The 16,194-nt window shown below is 39.8% G+C and overlaps 1 protein-coding gene across 1 annotated transcript in view; it reads right to left on the reverse strand.

Moving 5' to 3' along the window:
* ccnd2a (cyclin D2, a) overlaps nucleotides 1-15,089 on the reverse strand; it is a 118,894-nt gene extending 103,805 nt beyond the window's left edge. Inside the window, exon 1 of the mRNA XM_057835656.1 lies at nucleotides 15,067-15,089. The gene's annotated coding sequence lies outside the window, so the exon portion shown is untranslated. The remainder of the gene's footprint in view (nucleotides 1-15,066) is intronic.
* Between the last annotated feature and the right edge of the window lie 1,105 nt (nucleotides 15,090-16,194).

The raw sequence follows: 16,194 nt of genomic DNA on the forward strand, positions 1-16,194 counted from the left end.
AACAAAAAAACAAGGCAATGATGCAACTAGCAATGAAGGGGCATACACACTGTCAAGTCATTATCTTGGCAAGCTGCCTAGGATTGGTTTAAAGACACCGCTGATGAGCTGGAATTGGATGCAGGTACGACGTTGGGAACTCATCCCACAGCTCCTTAACAAAACAATCTGACCAGCAGCAGAATTTGACAAAATCATGCCAGTCCTTATACTAGCTTCACTTGTTAGCTAGCACAGGTATTCTCCCAGTCCAGGCCAACTGTGTCATCACCCCTAGCATGCATTGCGTGCGTAAAACATGGCGCCCCTCCATAGGTCAAAACATGTACTAGATATTAAAAATATAAAGATTTTTAAATCAATGGCAATCTATGTTTCTTATAACATACAGTATTTTAGTAAAAGAGAACAATTGTGGCTTATTAGATCCTACAAGTCTTTAAGTCCGAGGTTCCTTTTAAGGCTGTGATAATCTGAGAGGTGCACACAGCTCTGACTCTATAACAGTGGGCAAGTCGCGGCATCACTGAATAAAATGGCTTTCGGTTCCATCATTACTATTCAACACACTACATAAGGGTTAGGATTAGCAATGTAAGAGAAGTATTTGTTTAACAATGTGTTCATTATTGTGGTTTTAGTGGTGCAGAATTGTCTGAAATCTTACGGGGAGGTTTTCAATAGTTTGCACAGAAAACCATCCTGCTCAGTCTTTCTGTCCTACTACCACAGACATCAAGTGTAAACTTCACAGTGAAGTAATAAACATCAGCATTTGGTGAGCTGAGTAATGACGGCACCCAGATGGAGATGATCTACCCATATAGACTTGAAATTGTGAGGAAGAAGTTGTTACAAGAGTGGAAATACTATACGGAAGAGGTGGGGGCTAATCTTAAAGAAGATTTCCAGTTTAGCTTGTGAATGATCTTCCTTTCTTGTGATATTTCCTTTATATATTTTTAGGAGATTTGCCTCAGCTGCTTTCTATGCAGACGGGCCTTTCACTTTGGGGGGCCCTCAGTTTCCCTCTCGGCTGACCAGGGAGCTTTCAAGGTACCCTGATGGATGCTAATGCTGGGCTCTTTCAGATCGTTTTACAGGCGGAGCCTTTGATCTGCCAGCAGGCCTCTCTCCACGGGTTCCCTGTCCTGAGAACATGTAAATCCCCACCTTACAGACACCTGTGAAAAAAAAACCCTGCAGAAAGGGGGGCACAGAGCAAGTTGCTGTAAAGAAGAAGAGAAGACACTGTATTGTGAGATTTGGAAAAAGGAAGCACATTAGATTGCGACGGCATTAAAGAATGAACGCAGAAGGGTACGCAGAGGCAGGAGTGGCCAAAGTGAGACACCACAGCTAACAAAGAAAGAAAAGAAGAATGGCTACCAAAAGACGGCCAGACAGAAGGGACACAAGGGAATGGTAATCAAGGCCGGGTAAAAAATTGCTGTGAGGGCAAAACCAAAACAAAAGTTTGAGTAAAACAAGGACAAAAGTTCATCTAACAACCAAGCATGAAAGACAGGAAGAGAAATGGTTGTAAAGACAAAGGAAGGTGGAAATGGCAGGACAAAATTTAAAAAAGGCCTGTATTTAGAATGAACAATTTTGCTCAGTGAAAGAAAAAAGAGAACTCACCAAGACAGATGAGCCTCGGCTGCGGAGCTCATAGGGCTGTTCCTCTGTTGAGGTTGAAAAAAATGGAGGAAGGAAGAAGTGATTAAAAGAGACAAGTACAGTGGAGGCGACAGTGACAGCAGTGAAAGAGGGCCTGGCTGGCCAGTAGCGCTGAATAGCAGGGCTGCTGTTGGACAGCTGGCTGGAGCTGATCAGAGGACAGCCTGTGGAAGAGCGCTTGTCTGCCTGCAGCCAGCTGTTCCGTCCGGAGACCCGCAGTGACAGCACAAGGCTCGGAATTGATGAGCAGGGGTGCTCGATGGAGTGCAGTGATGTTAACCTCTGTGAAGTACTGCACTGTATTGCAGCTAGCACCCACTGTATCCTCTTCTTAAAAAAAGCAAAATAGAGAAGGGCTTAATGGAGAGGGATTTATGCTTATGTTGGCTTTTTTACACAATGCGTCCTTCTTTCATTTTTCCCTATTCTCAATTTCAAGGGAAATGACATCTTCAGTTCTCATCCTTTTTTTCCAGCAGTCTGTCTTCAAGGTTGTGAGGAGTCACAGCCTATCCTAGTTGACTTTGGGCAAAAGACTGGGGTTGTGCTCAAGACAACACTATACGAGAGAAAGACTTAACCAAGACCAGAGTTCAGAGTGACCAACAGTTTTACGAGTTGTGGATGAGACCAATAAAATATAATTATTTAGGTTTTTAATGCAGCAGTCCTTCACAGGGTCGTTGAAAGGATAGTAACACAATAAATGAAGATGTTTTTCATTTTACCAAGTGTGTGATTTTATTAACAAGTCAATCAAGATAAAGAATTCAAGAACAGCAGATCAGTGTTGGTCTTTATCGGTCTCAACAGAAAACCCAAAGATCTAACTACTGGAATTCGCCCAAGAGAATATCACAACCTTCAAAATGTGGTCTTCAGTGATACAACACAATATAGAACAGACTCCACCGTGGACAACGTTCATGTTCATTTTTCTGTTTCTGGAGATGTGTGCTTTTACACCCTTAATATGAACAAGACACTTCTTCTGAGATTTTAATTATCATATTCCAGAGTTAACATATGCTAAGTGAAGCTCTACTAAACATTATGTCCTCTTCAATGATCACTACTCTTCAATCCATTCATGTCTTTATTCATTTTACTGCTCTCAATCATCACCGCCATTGATCTGCAAACATCTCCCTCCACCTTCCTGTTGTTCTATGAAAACAGAAGTGATGTCATTCCTCTCTGAGCTCTGGATAGGAAGACAACCCGGTCCAAAGTCCACAGTAGCGGCATCCTCCTGTCTGCTCGTTGTCAGTTCGTCTGTCTGACCGAGGCACATCCGGCCATCCTGACTCCCCTGCGACTCAGCAAGGCCTCTGTGTCAGGAGGAAGGAAGGAAGGAAGAAAGGCCCTGCGGTTACACAGGAGGGAGGATTTGGAGAAAGGGAGGGAGGAAGTGTGTAAGGGTGTCTTTGCTGGACTTGATCCACTCCATTGGAGCCCCTCACTAAAGAAGGGCTGTTTGTACAGGGACAAGGACAAACACAAATGTGTGTGTTTGTGTGTATGTCTATTAAAGTGAGTGTAGCTTAATCAGATCAAAAACAGAGAGCCAGAGATATGACTTCTGTTGTATACTTAATTGATGTGCAGATGATTGTATATCTGTGTGGTTTAACCTGCAAGCAACATACTTGATTGTGCATGCTTGTCAATGTGCTTCAGTGGGTTGACAGTTTATTAAAGAGTGACAGCTTACCACAGTGGAAATTCAAGTGAGTCATCATGTGAAGGCCATGTATGCTCTCACACATTTCATGATCTCAGTGCCTAAAAGTGCCTCCTAATTCCTGCTTTGGTTGGAACGCTGTGGTGACACAAGCAGGTACTGTGTTTCATACTGGCATAATCAAATATTTCAGTACAATATGCATTTATATAGCTGACAGGATTTTCTGGTGAATGGTAAAGGTAGTAAAAGCTGCATGAGCAATGGCTTATCAATAGCTTATTAAAACAAATATTAGAGGGATAGATGCAAAAGTGACGAGTCCATAGCTATTGTGCCGAAGGTGGCTGTCGTGACTGCCTTGTGCCTGAAAGGAGACTGAAAGTATGAGCCGGTGGTGAACGTGTAAGTGAGGAAAGAGAAAGTGAAAAATTAGACAAGGCTGGCCTCATCCCTCTCAATGTTAGGAAACGTTGACCCTCATTTGTATGCCAATAGCGGTTAACTGTTAAATCATAAATCAACACAACAGTTCCTATATTGGGTCATTATTGTTTTGATTGATAAGCTTTCCCCACCTTTTTTTTTTTTAACTGTGTATACAGCTGATAAGACTCAGAGGAGCTTTAAAAGGCACACCCTCGTCTACTCTTGTTCAGTGACTAAAAATAAGTGATGAAGTAATGTAAAAAACATTGCTCTATTTACATTCTGGTAAGTAACAGCCTCTAGAATGAACAGACCCAGATGAATCTGGGTTAAATGACTGTGGGGAATTTTCCCTGCCTGTTGTCTAGGAGTGGGATAGGAAGACTTGTTGAGTTCTGGAGCGAGAAGAGGAAACTGCATAACAGAGAAGGTCAGTGAGAAAGGATCAGAGTTCAAGAGCCTATTTCATATAAAACATAAAGATGTTAGTCTGCCATTCCTTTCTAATAGCCAACATGAGGCGAGGGGACAAAGATAACACTCATTACTTGAGGATGGTGCAGATACAAATCTCTGAGGCTAAATTTATGAATGATTGGGATCTGTTGTGCACGTGGATGAATGTGTGTGCTCTACTAGTTCCTGCCTGGTGTCACGCAGCCACTCAGGCAATGATGTCACAACTTTAATCCTTGTTTAGGATCTTGGACTACACTGCTCTAACAGAAATCGTGTCAAAATTACAGCCCACAACTTTGCTGCTTTGTATTCTTCCTTAATGTTTAAAAACTGTTTTCTATGGCATAGCTCCAGACATACTGCAGATTATAAATACTTCTTTCCAAGCAAAAGCGTTTCCACAGGCTTTGTATACTGCAGTAATAAAACCTAATCTAAAAAAAACCCCAAAAACTAATCTGGATGCCAAGACAAGTAGTAGAGGTGCACGATAATTATCGGTCCGATAATAGGAATTATGACGTCATCCCAATAAATCTGATAACATAATATATTATCGGCCCTATTAATCGTATTTTTGGCACGGTGTCGGATTGGGATTTGTGCGTTTGTTTCCACTCCTGTTTTTCCAGTATGCAAAGTTTTGTTACTGTCTTTGTTTTTTTCATTATAATAATGTTCATGTCATCATGAAAATTCTGGTTCGTTCAAAGGCAAATCCAAGCTGAATCAACCACTAGTATTTTTGACCTACATGTGTTCAAAAACTCAGGTAAATATACATTGAAAATTTAATATATATATTATCGGTTATTGTATTGGTATCGGCCTTGAGGAGCAGGAAGTTATCGATATCGGTATGAGTTTCAAAAAATGGATATCGAGCACCCCTAACAAGTAGTAACTATATGACAATATCAAATCTGCCATTCCTGGGGAAAATTATTGCAAGGGCTGATCTTGAGCAGATCCAGGCTTTTATGAGGCAAAACTTTCTTTTTTAACTCATTTGAGTCTGGATTTCGGCCACAGCACAGCACTGAGACTGTGCTTATCAAAGTCCTAAATGATATTCGTTGCAATAATGATGCAGGCAAATCATCTGTTCTGGTATTACTGGATCTCAGTGTGACTTTCGACATAGTTGACCAAAACATGTTACTCAGGGTGCTGGAACAGTTGTTAGAGCTCACTGACACTGTGCTTCAGTGGTTCAAATCTTATTTACAAGATACCGATTTCTTTGTTTCAATCGGAAACCGTGGATCTGAACTAACCAAATTCACATGTGCTGTTCCTCCAGGGTCCATTCTCGGACCGGTTCTATTCAACATCTCTATGCTTCACTTGGCTCAGATTATGAACAGTACAACATCTTCTATCACACCTATGTAGATCAGTTCTCACCTGGGCACAATGTTATTTACTGCTACAAACCAAGCCAAACATCTTGTCATAATTATTGACACGGACCTAAACTTTGACAGCCATATAAGGTTTGTCATTAAAACTGCTTATTACCAACTAAAATATAGCTAGGACTACCACAGTACTCATGACTGCTCATAAACCTCACATTTCAAGTAACAGTATATGACTTTTGCTATTCATTCATTTTTTCTAGGTTTATGAAAGGTGGAGAAGCGCTATATAAGTATAACACCATTTACCATTTCTATTTCCCGCCTACTAGCTGGCAACCAGTTTAGGGTGTACTTTGCCTCCTGCCCATTGTTTGCTAGCACCCCTGTGACCCACTCGAGGATAAGTGGCTCAGCTGATGAATGAATGAATTTCTGTTTCCTGTTTTAATTGTTTTTGTTTTAACTGATTTAATTGAGGATTTAATGTGATTTTTATGTAACATTCTGTTTGTGTTTTGGGACTTTTATGTGATGTAAAGTACTTTGAATTACCTTGTGTTGAATTGTGCTATACAAATAAATTTGCAATCATTTCTAAACAGGTGATTTGAAGCGAATGTAAAATGGTCAGTTTTTAATATTATAGATAAGTTTCCAAGGTACTTCCGCTTTACTTCTGCATGCGACTCCCGTTTTCAATTTTTTTTACCATTGACTTAAATGGCGCTGGAGTGGCATCACTCACTGAAAACCCTAAAAAAAAAACACAATTTGGAAATACCGCATCCGTCTACCATCTCGACATGTGAAGACAACATTAACAAATGGCCGAGGGGGACCACAAGTAAAATATTATTTCATTTTATTGACTATGGCAGTGGATGGAGACAGGAATCAGGAACCTGAAAAGCCCTGAGGCATTCCAGTACCTGCACCTGTACCCGTGTCCGGTGCTCAAATAATACTAAAGTTAAAATCTTGCGCATGAAACGACTTGTTGCCTTAGATATTTTTTATTATGATGATGATTGTAATTATGCTGATCTTTAATATTATTTACCACAGCTACTGTATCTGTTGCTAGCTTGTTGCTAATCAGTAAGTGTAGATGGCACAATTATGTCAACGCATAAATGCGAGTGTTTAAAGTTTTTTGTTCGTTTGTTTACAGATAGAAAACGCTGTTAAGCAAGGGAAGATTAGTTTACGTGCCTCACAGCAACACCTACTGTATGTTGATGGACATATATCGAGACTACGTCGTTCTACCTGGGGGCAGCCGAGATGCTGTGGCTGGATGCGATAGCTGTAGGGGGTGGCTCGCCTCGCGCCGGATCGTCAGCTCAAGCCCGAGATCCAACCACGAGCTTTTTAACTGTAGCAACTTTAAGATACGCTTTTGGAGCTGGAGTTACCGAGGACAGCGGGAGAAAGTCGGTCTGGAGGCCGTAATGTCGGGCGAAAGTTGGCGAGTCTCCAGAACTCTGCCGTCTAATATGACATTCTCGTATGCTATTTTTCCCAATAATTTTAAAAATTGAGATTTATTGACCTGTTTTGCACATGTACTAATCGTTTTATATAGAACAAGAAATTTAATCATCTTGCCCAAATGTTTTATTGCGATCAATATCTGCAATAAAAAAGAATGACAAACTATTCTTGTTTATATGTACATACCTTGTAGTATTTTCTTGTAACAACAAAATCCGTGTAAGCCCTTCTGCATTCGGCAAATGTAATATAATTTATAATTTAACCTCATTATGGTCACTCAAGTGGCCGGCGTATCAATTTATACCTCACGTCAACACAGGCAGACAGGTTGTTATAATTTTGTCCACGAACGAACAATGAAGTGAAAAGAACAATCATACAATCTCATCTACGTCGTGCTGAATCCATTTTTAGAGATTCCGTGGATTCCTCTGGCTTGATTTTACAGTTTTAACTTCGTCAACACGCTGCTTACTTCAACCACAACTCATGTTTTTTTTTTTTTTTTCTAAACCGGAAGTTCGAAGCAGAAAATTTACAAGATGGCGCCGCCCATGTTTCGCTCAGGAAACGTTTTAATAGTTTTCAACACAAATAAAATCTTAAGAGTCTCATTGGAAAACTGTTAGAGTGCCCACCATTTCAATTTAAGATGGAAACAATTTAGATGGTCTTGGGTAAGTAAAATAATAGAGCAAAGTAGCCTTGATTAAACCACTCTGGGGGCCAAGGCCGACCGAAATGTTTCATGGTGGTGTAACGGGTATTTTTTTGTTCAAATTAACATTGCAGTGACTGACTATCATTTCATAGACAAGTATGCATATGACAGTAGACACATGTGCTCTATGAACGGAGGTAAGTGGCATCAGTGGCAGCACATTTTCATGTAATTTGCCACGCTGAACAATCCTCTTACCACCCAAACATCTGAAAAAAGAAGTCAAATGAGCGCGTTTGCATCTTATCACCAGGAAATAGCATTAGCCAAATTATACTCCTGGGCTAGGGCTTGAAAGGGATGGCATTGCAGTGGCCATCATTAGCCCCGTCCCCTGACATGCGGCCTGCCTCTGATCCAGAGCCAAAGCTGGGCAGGAAGGCCCAAGGTAGCCATGAGAGGGTGGGCAGCCTTGGGTGGGCTCCTGCTAATGGGCCGCTAACCATCAGGCTGGTATGTTGGAATGTGTGCCACCACTGCTCTTGCAGACGTCAGGGGATTTTGAACAGGCAGGACCAGATGATTGCATAATTAAAGAAGAAAAAAAGGCCCTACCTCAGTCAAGCGCAGCACATGGCCGCTACCTCAATCAGAGACCATCCACATCTCATCTTCTCATCTGTGAGTGAAGTGAAGCCAAACGAGCATAAACTGCAATGGGTTTGTTCTGCTTGGTCTGGTCTAATCTCTGCACTTTTCTTGTCCATGTTTCCATGTTTCCTCTTCCTTTGTTCAAGCAAAATAGTGCAATCGTATCCCATAATGCCTTGCAAGCAACAGTCTCTCTCAGCAGTTTAATGTATGCCAGCTATTTTTCCCATGCTCCTTTAGTATAGGACCTATTTGAGGCATAGAAATGCTACTAAACCAGCTGATGATGCAAAAATAACTCATGATGAAGTTAAGGGATAAAAATACTATGTATTCAGTGAGAAAGAATAATTCCTCAATATAGCCAAACAATTGTTTTTGTTTCAGTCCAATTTTTTTCAAACCTTTTTCCCAGCAACTGCTATTTTTTTTTTTAGACTATTATAGCGCAGCATTGCATGATGTTTCCCGTCAGAAACAATGAGCCAATCTAAAAGTTCAGTGCCTTTATACATGACTCCCAGTAAGAACAACGCGATAAGCTGAATGTCTTTTCGGGTCCAGAGGCAAATGTGCCGCTCCAAATAATGGCTTCTTCAACGTAAGAGGCTACTTTGGCTCACAGGATTGAGGTTGAGCCACCTATCGCAGTGCAGACTGTCCACCAAATTCCAAAACAAGTCCATGGAATGCTATGGAAAACCCAAATGCACCCCATTTGAAATCTTTGTGCACCTGCACTACCTACAGTAATAGAACCCTTAGGTCAGGTGAAGAGACAGCCTTTGTACAGTAAAAATGGTGTCCATGTAAAATGACTAAAAGCCAGATGAAAAAAAGCAGGATAACAAGCAAATACTGTATATATCCCATAAAACCCCTTTGTATAACGATGGTAAAAGATTAAAGGGGAAATTAGATTTCCCACATAATTTTTCAAAATTTTCACAGAATTTTGTTTGTTTCTATTATTACAGTATATTGTGTATGTAGAACTAACCTGTCACACTCTGTTAAATAAGAAAAGCTGATTTTACTTGCCCACGCCGCTGGAGTTCCAAAGACAATCGGCCAATTAATCAATTAATCAGCGTGGCCAAACATTTGCCACGTTTACATGGAGCCAAATATTCCAATTACAATCGGAATATTTGTTCAAACCGAATAAATGTGTTCCATATAAACACCTCATTCGGAATGAACAGGCCCAAACCGAATGGAATTTCATTCCGATTCACAGGGGTGGAATATTCCTTTTCCCAAACCGATTAGAAGTAAAATGATATCATGTAAACAGGGAAGCGGAATGGTGTCTGGTTGCGTTCTTTCTGCGCATGCTCCGTACTGACGTGGTGACGTCACTCGGTGACGTAAGTAACGTCACTTGCAACATGGCTTCCAAGCACACGCACAGCGCACCCACACAACTTTTTAAATGAACGGCGTATCATTCTGGAGTTTTGTTTCCACTCGAAAAGTTAAAACAGCAGCTGATCTGACGATCGATCTCCATGTTTTGCAACGTGACGCTTTGTTTTGATTAATCTGCGCATGTCAGACGGCAGTTTTCAAACGTCCTTTCGGAATAAAGGCAGTCACATGTAAACGCTGGATCGGAATAGATGAAGTGGCATGTAAACAGCTGATGTGAAATTTCCATTCGGAATGATTTGAATCGGTATGAATAAAAGTCAGCATGTAAACGTGGCTAGTGTTGGCTAGCCGGTGTGACGTCACCAAGGGAGTGTATGCACACACACCACCACATACAACTCTGTACACTGATCACTATGGGTAAAGCGGTTCATATAGACGTGATGAACCGTTTTGATTTTAGATGTTTGGTTTGGTTCATCTCCGTACCATTTTGTTTTATGGATTGTTTCCCTCATAAAATTTACTATTAGCAAAAGCTATGCGCAAAGTGCAGAACCAACTGTGGGAATTTCCGCACCGACGTCTTAAGTGTTGGACACTCAGGGCTCTCTTTTACTTCACTACTCATAGGCCGGCCCGCCTGGATCTGTTGCAACTTACGCCCAGGCTGCGCCTAGTGGGACATGCTACAACTAGTGGTAGCGTGTGGAATACTTTTTGGGTTCCCCATTAAACTTAGCAATGGACCAAGGCCGGTGGATTAACCCAAAGTTCTATCGACACGGCTGCACAAATATTTTTATCCACTTAATAGGGCACAATTGTTGGACAACATGTCTTCAGTGATTCAGAAATTGAATCAGATGAAAATGGTAGTGGAACATGGTTTTGAGGATGACATATATGCTGGCGACGATGGAAATCTTTCCGATATTAATGAGCATGTATGAGCCAGATGCAGAACCTCCAGCAGACGACGTGATCGACAACGGTGATGAGAGAGAAATTGAAGAAATTGATGGTTAGTAACGCCTAAAAACTTTTAATATTCAAGCAATATTCAAGATATGGTCATGGATGAGAGAAATGCTTTGTTTGTCTACCTGCCTGCCTTCCTGCCTGCCTGCCTGCCTCTTAGCCTAGCATCACCACAGCCCCCGGTCCAGGTTCACGAAAATTGCTCTGGGTTTGCTGCACAAATCTCACCCACCCTCATCTACAGTAAGTGCATCCTTTTTCCAAAATCCATACATTGATATCCCTAAATCATTGTTTTCAATACTCGTGCATCCACTGAAAATTGTTTGGCATTTTGTGACTTACAGTTCATACAGTAATGCACATGGCAGACTTTCTACATTCGTTTCCCTTAGCGGATGTCATCGCTGAAAATTACAGAACGTACATGATCATGCCAATTGAATTTTCATTTATCGCTGACAACCTGTGAGATTGATAAAATAATGCCTATAAAAACTATGCTCCAGTATTATTTCCAAACAGGTTTGGATTATGGAATATTTTATTGTATATTTTTCATATCTGGGCCTGGTTTTGCTGTAAAATTTCCTGTTTAAAGGCTGTGTTGCCACAAGCAGTTTCCAAATTGACTTAACTGAGAACTACTTTTAATACCAGTGCAACTATTTTGCTCTGCTGCCCCAGGGAAAGCACAAAAGTCATCGATCCTCCCCACCATAATGGCTGCAAGGGTTAAGTTTGACCCTTTTGGTGACAAGGATTATCATTACACGACCACAAGGCGCCAAAAGAACGTTTTTTTCCCCTCCTATTGATGTTGTGCTTTATCTAACTCAGCAACAACAAATATCGTTGGACCTCATTTATTTCTTGCAGATCTCTGCGATCATTAAATGGCTACGTCCTGGCATAATTTGTTTAGATCCTTAAACTGTGTTTCTAGTTTTTCCATTCGTGAAATACCACAAAGAAATAAAGGTAAGGTGGACAAAGAATGATTAAAGGCCGTTTCACACTAATGGCAGCACAGTGTGAAAAGTGGCTTACGGCAAGTGCAAAACAAGAGGAGCCAAATAGGCTGACAGAGACGCTGTCAGCAGGTGAAAAGCGGATGGACTTCAGCAAGCATATTTACTATAGTCCCAAGCATAAGAAAACATACTTTTCCTATTTCAAGGAGTAGTGGGCATTATAACAGCTGTGTAAAAAGTTTTATTAGTTTCAAAGAGAAACTAAAATTAAAAAAACAAAAAACAATTTGTGACCTAAATTTCCACACAAACGCACACACACTCATCATTTAGGTTATAGCAAAGGAGAGGTGTGAGAGTCATTTTTCGAGTGTCCCAGAGCTCGCAAAACTTTAATAAAGCGTATTTATTAAGGTTTCGTCGGCTGTGATTTGCGTGTATCCGTTTGTCAAAACAGCCTGATTGCACAGATATCAGTGCGCTTGCCCATTTGCTATTGGATGAATTGTTGACGTCAGTGCGACAGCGCTGTGAAAAAAGAACAAGTTTCTATTTGGGCCCAGCTCCTCGGCAAAAACTCACTCAAGACTTGCTGCTCCGTCCAAAATGGCCACCACTGCTCACTTTTGCTGAGAAGCCCCATCCCTTATACACAATGAATGGGTTGCCGTGCACTCTTTCACATCGGACTTCCACAAGTGTTAAACAGCCTTTACACTGCCGCCCATTCACAGATAACATCACATCAGTGACACATCTCATTTATCTCTTCTTGAATTTATTGTCCACACGCGCAAACAAAACTCCAATCAGAATCTGCAAATTGAAATGTTACTTTGATGACCCAAACTGCACTGTACTTTTTTTCTGTTGATGATCAAGATCTAGAATCTAATCTGCAAGCCACTGCTCTGCTGCAGGACACAGAAGCCAGACGCCTTCCTTGTTCAAGTTGATGAGCACATTTATTTTGTCAACTGTGGAGACAAATGCAGTCACAAGCCTCAGAAAGCATACCTAACAGATCCTATCCAAACAAATAATGTCATTATTGAAAGTACATTATAGAAGGCTTTAAAGTTAACCAAAATATTATCATGAGAAGTCTGTTTTTCCGCGTTACACGAACAATTATGTTTTGCGGAACAATAGCGTACGTCTAAATCTGTTCTTTGGCAATTGTACAGTACTGTATGCCAGGAAAACAACAAATATATGAATGATAAATGAATCAATAAAGACTAAAGTAGTTGTAGCGTGGATTAAATTTCAGTATATGGATAGTTTTAATCATCTTGGCTAATATGCAATGCATTTTTAAAATTTAGGTTTCGTTTTATTTTTCGCATCAGGGCTCAAAAAATTGATTGTCCAAAATTTGAGATCTGCATGTTTTTCAACAAAGATATAGGTTTCCTCTTGGATAATACAGAAACATATTAAAAAATGACAATACTTGAATTAATTGAGTTCAGACTAGGAAAAAAATGTTCCACAGAGCATGAGATATCTTTTTTTACACATAATTGACCTCAATGGAGTCCAGACCTTAACCCCATTGAGAATCTTTGGCATGTGATATTTATGACCAGAAAGAGTATGTATCTGGATGCAAAGAAATACTGTGACACAGCACAATCAACATAAAACTGTTACATATGTGTGTTCTAATCAAAGCCAATATTGGTTGAATTGAAACTTAGAATGACTTTCATTAAAGTTTTTTTCTTTTATTATTTAAAGAACTTGTACACATTTGTAAAGGAATCTAAATTAAATTGAAGGTAAAACAATGTTCATTTTTATTTTGATTATGATCTGGGACATAGGATTAGGATATATTTGTACTTGTTTTATGTATTTTTAGAGCAGTCTTACTTTCCCTCATTACATGACAGACATCACATCTTTAGATCTCTGAAACAAACTGGCACACTGAGAATGGTGCACCAAAGCTTATTTTATAACATATAAAACTATTGGCCTAAAGGTTTTGTGGCAATGTTGAATTAGGCGCCCTGTGATAAGTGGTTGAGTTCATGAGTGAGAGCCTCGCGACCTTATGTAAACTAAGATATTGCATGGGTGGAACAATGTTTTATGAAGTATGATTGCACCGTTTTCATCATATTGGACGTTGTTCAACATATTGAAATACTGTATATTGTTTTGAACAGGGGGTGGAAGGATTACGGAATGACATATGTCTGTGTTGCAAAATGCTAAGAAGGGCTTGGTAGTTGAGACAGGATGAGGATGGGAGGAAGACAGGCAGAATCTGTGTGCATGTGTATGTTTATGCGTGTGCGTTTGTGTGGATCAGGAGCAGTTAGAACGGCAGTAAAGCAGATGTTTCCTCTGTTTGGTGCTACAACATGAACATGAAAAACAGGGGCCTAGGCTAAATCAGCTCATCACGGGAGAAATTGCAATAGGATTGAACTATTAATATTTATAATGATAACATAAATGTCGTGCAGCTTTTGTTATAACACTGTTAGGATCATGTGGCAAAATTAAACAAATCAGGATGAGTTCTTATGTAGAGATAATAATCACGAGGATGTAAGAGTTCTATTCAGCTATTAATACTTCCATATAAACATCATCATAACAAATTACTTGAAAACAACTCTTAGCCAAACTGATTTTTCCCCCCACTGAGTTTACTAGCTTGTTTTTGTAGGCTTCTCTGGAAAAGTACATAATCTATAATTCCATGACGCGCTCTTTGAAAAAATGAAACTCAAGTATTCAAATGAAAAGAACTTTTTGCCAGCTCTCTTCTGTTGCTAATGAACATATAGACTGTTGAGTCACCCTGAGAGATGAAGCACTTCATCATCACTGTACTTTTGTCAAGAATAAAAACTCCTCTGTGACTGGGACAGCTCTGTTTATAGGAATCCAACATTTAAGGCTTCCATTGCATAAAGTCGTGTTATCATACACTATCACGGTGATTAAAAAAAAAAAAAAAAAAAAAACATAAAAAGAAGAATCTAACAAGGTCACGATGCATGATGGATGTACACACCTGCAGCTTGTCAAAGTAAACCTCTATCTCCCAAGAGTTAAAACACACACCTCAATGCAGTGTTCAGAATAAGCACCACAACTGTTGCCTTAAAAGCAAAATTAAGAAAAAAAAAAAAAAAACGCATTGAAAGGCAACAATGCAGATTTAATAGAAACACATCTCAAATCAGTGTTTTATAATCTACAATAAACCTAGTATGTGACGGGGCTTGTCAAGAATGCTGTTAATTGACATTTGAGGTCAGCCCTCATCACAAATGTAATTCATCCTACCTGAGATCTCCTGAGGCAAATCCTGAACATTTCCTTTTGATAGGGTCAGATTCCTAAAAGTCACAAAACACAGCTTGGTGTGAATGAAGACAGAGGTGGAGATGAGAATAAACAATATAAAGGGATGACGTTTCAACTAGTTGCAACACACAGACAATATCAGTTTAACACTCTGTGTACTTCAGTGACATTGAAAAATATTACAAAAAATGCTTTTGAGGTTCTGATTCTCAAGAAGCATTACTTTATGTTTGTATGGGTTATTGATAGAAAATTGTGTGTGTGTTGGGGGGATGGTGTTCCATGTTCTAACAAAATATTCTACATCTGAGTGAATTTAGGCTTGCTCAAACAAAAATCTTGTTTATGCTGTTTCCCCAGGAAAACATTCAAATAAGCTAGTCTTGTAAAAGCAAGAAGCAGCATTCAATCCCTCCGTCTGCACAAGACAGGAAATGGGATCAGATAAATGAAGTGCAGACGGTGAGTATTTAAGATTCTGCATGGACCGAATGCACTTTGAACATTTTCCATTCTCTAACCTTATCTTTGAAACCTGAGCTTTTGGCAGGAGCCGCCTGACGTTATAAAACGAATACTTCACCTGATCATTTCATTAATGCCTTATGCTAATACCAATTAGATAGGATTTTCCGTGGTAATATTGACTATATTGCGTTTCCATTTCCATAAAGTGTTCAAACAATGTATGAGCAGCTTTCATGTTCATGTCATGTCCTGGAAAGGTAGCAGCTGCAGGAAAAGGCCACACAGAGAGCTGCATAATGCTTTAGAGGAAGCTCCTATTGCCAACAATGTTAGACTCATCACTTCAGTTCTGAATGAAAAGAAGAAAAAAGCAGCTGCATGCATTTTTTACTGGTGTTTTGGAAAATCATGTGTGATGTTAAGACTGAATTTTCATCCAGGTGGGTAACAACAAAGAGAAGAAAGGCATAGGTAGAATCATAGTCTATTCTAATTTCCTAATCTTCTCATTCTGTTAGTCACTTTGATTTGAGAACCCAAGTCAACATTCTGCCTTGTGAGTAATTCTTTAGTTCCTAAGAAATCAGATTGGGCTTGTCCATCTTTTAAACCTCAGTCTGATCTTCGAAATATGTTTCA

This window comes from Corythoichthys intestinalis, chromosome 5 (assembly GCF_030265065.1).
Source record: "Corythoichthys intestinalis isolate RoL2023-P3 chromosome 5, ASM3026506v1, whole genome shotgun sequence".
Classification (NCBI taxonomy): domain Eukaryota; kingdom Metazoa; phylum Chordata; class Actinopteri; order Syngnathiformes; family Syngnathidae; genus Corythoichthys; species Corythoichthys intestinalis.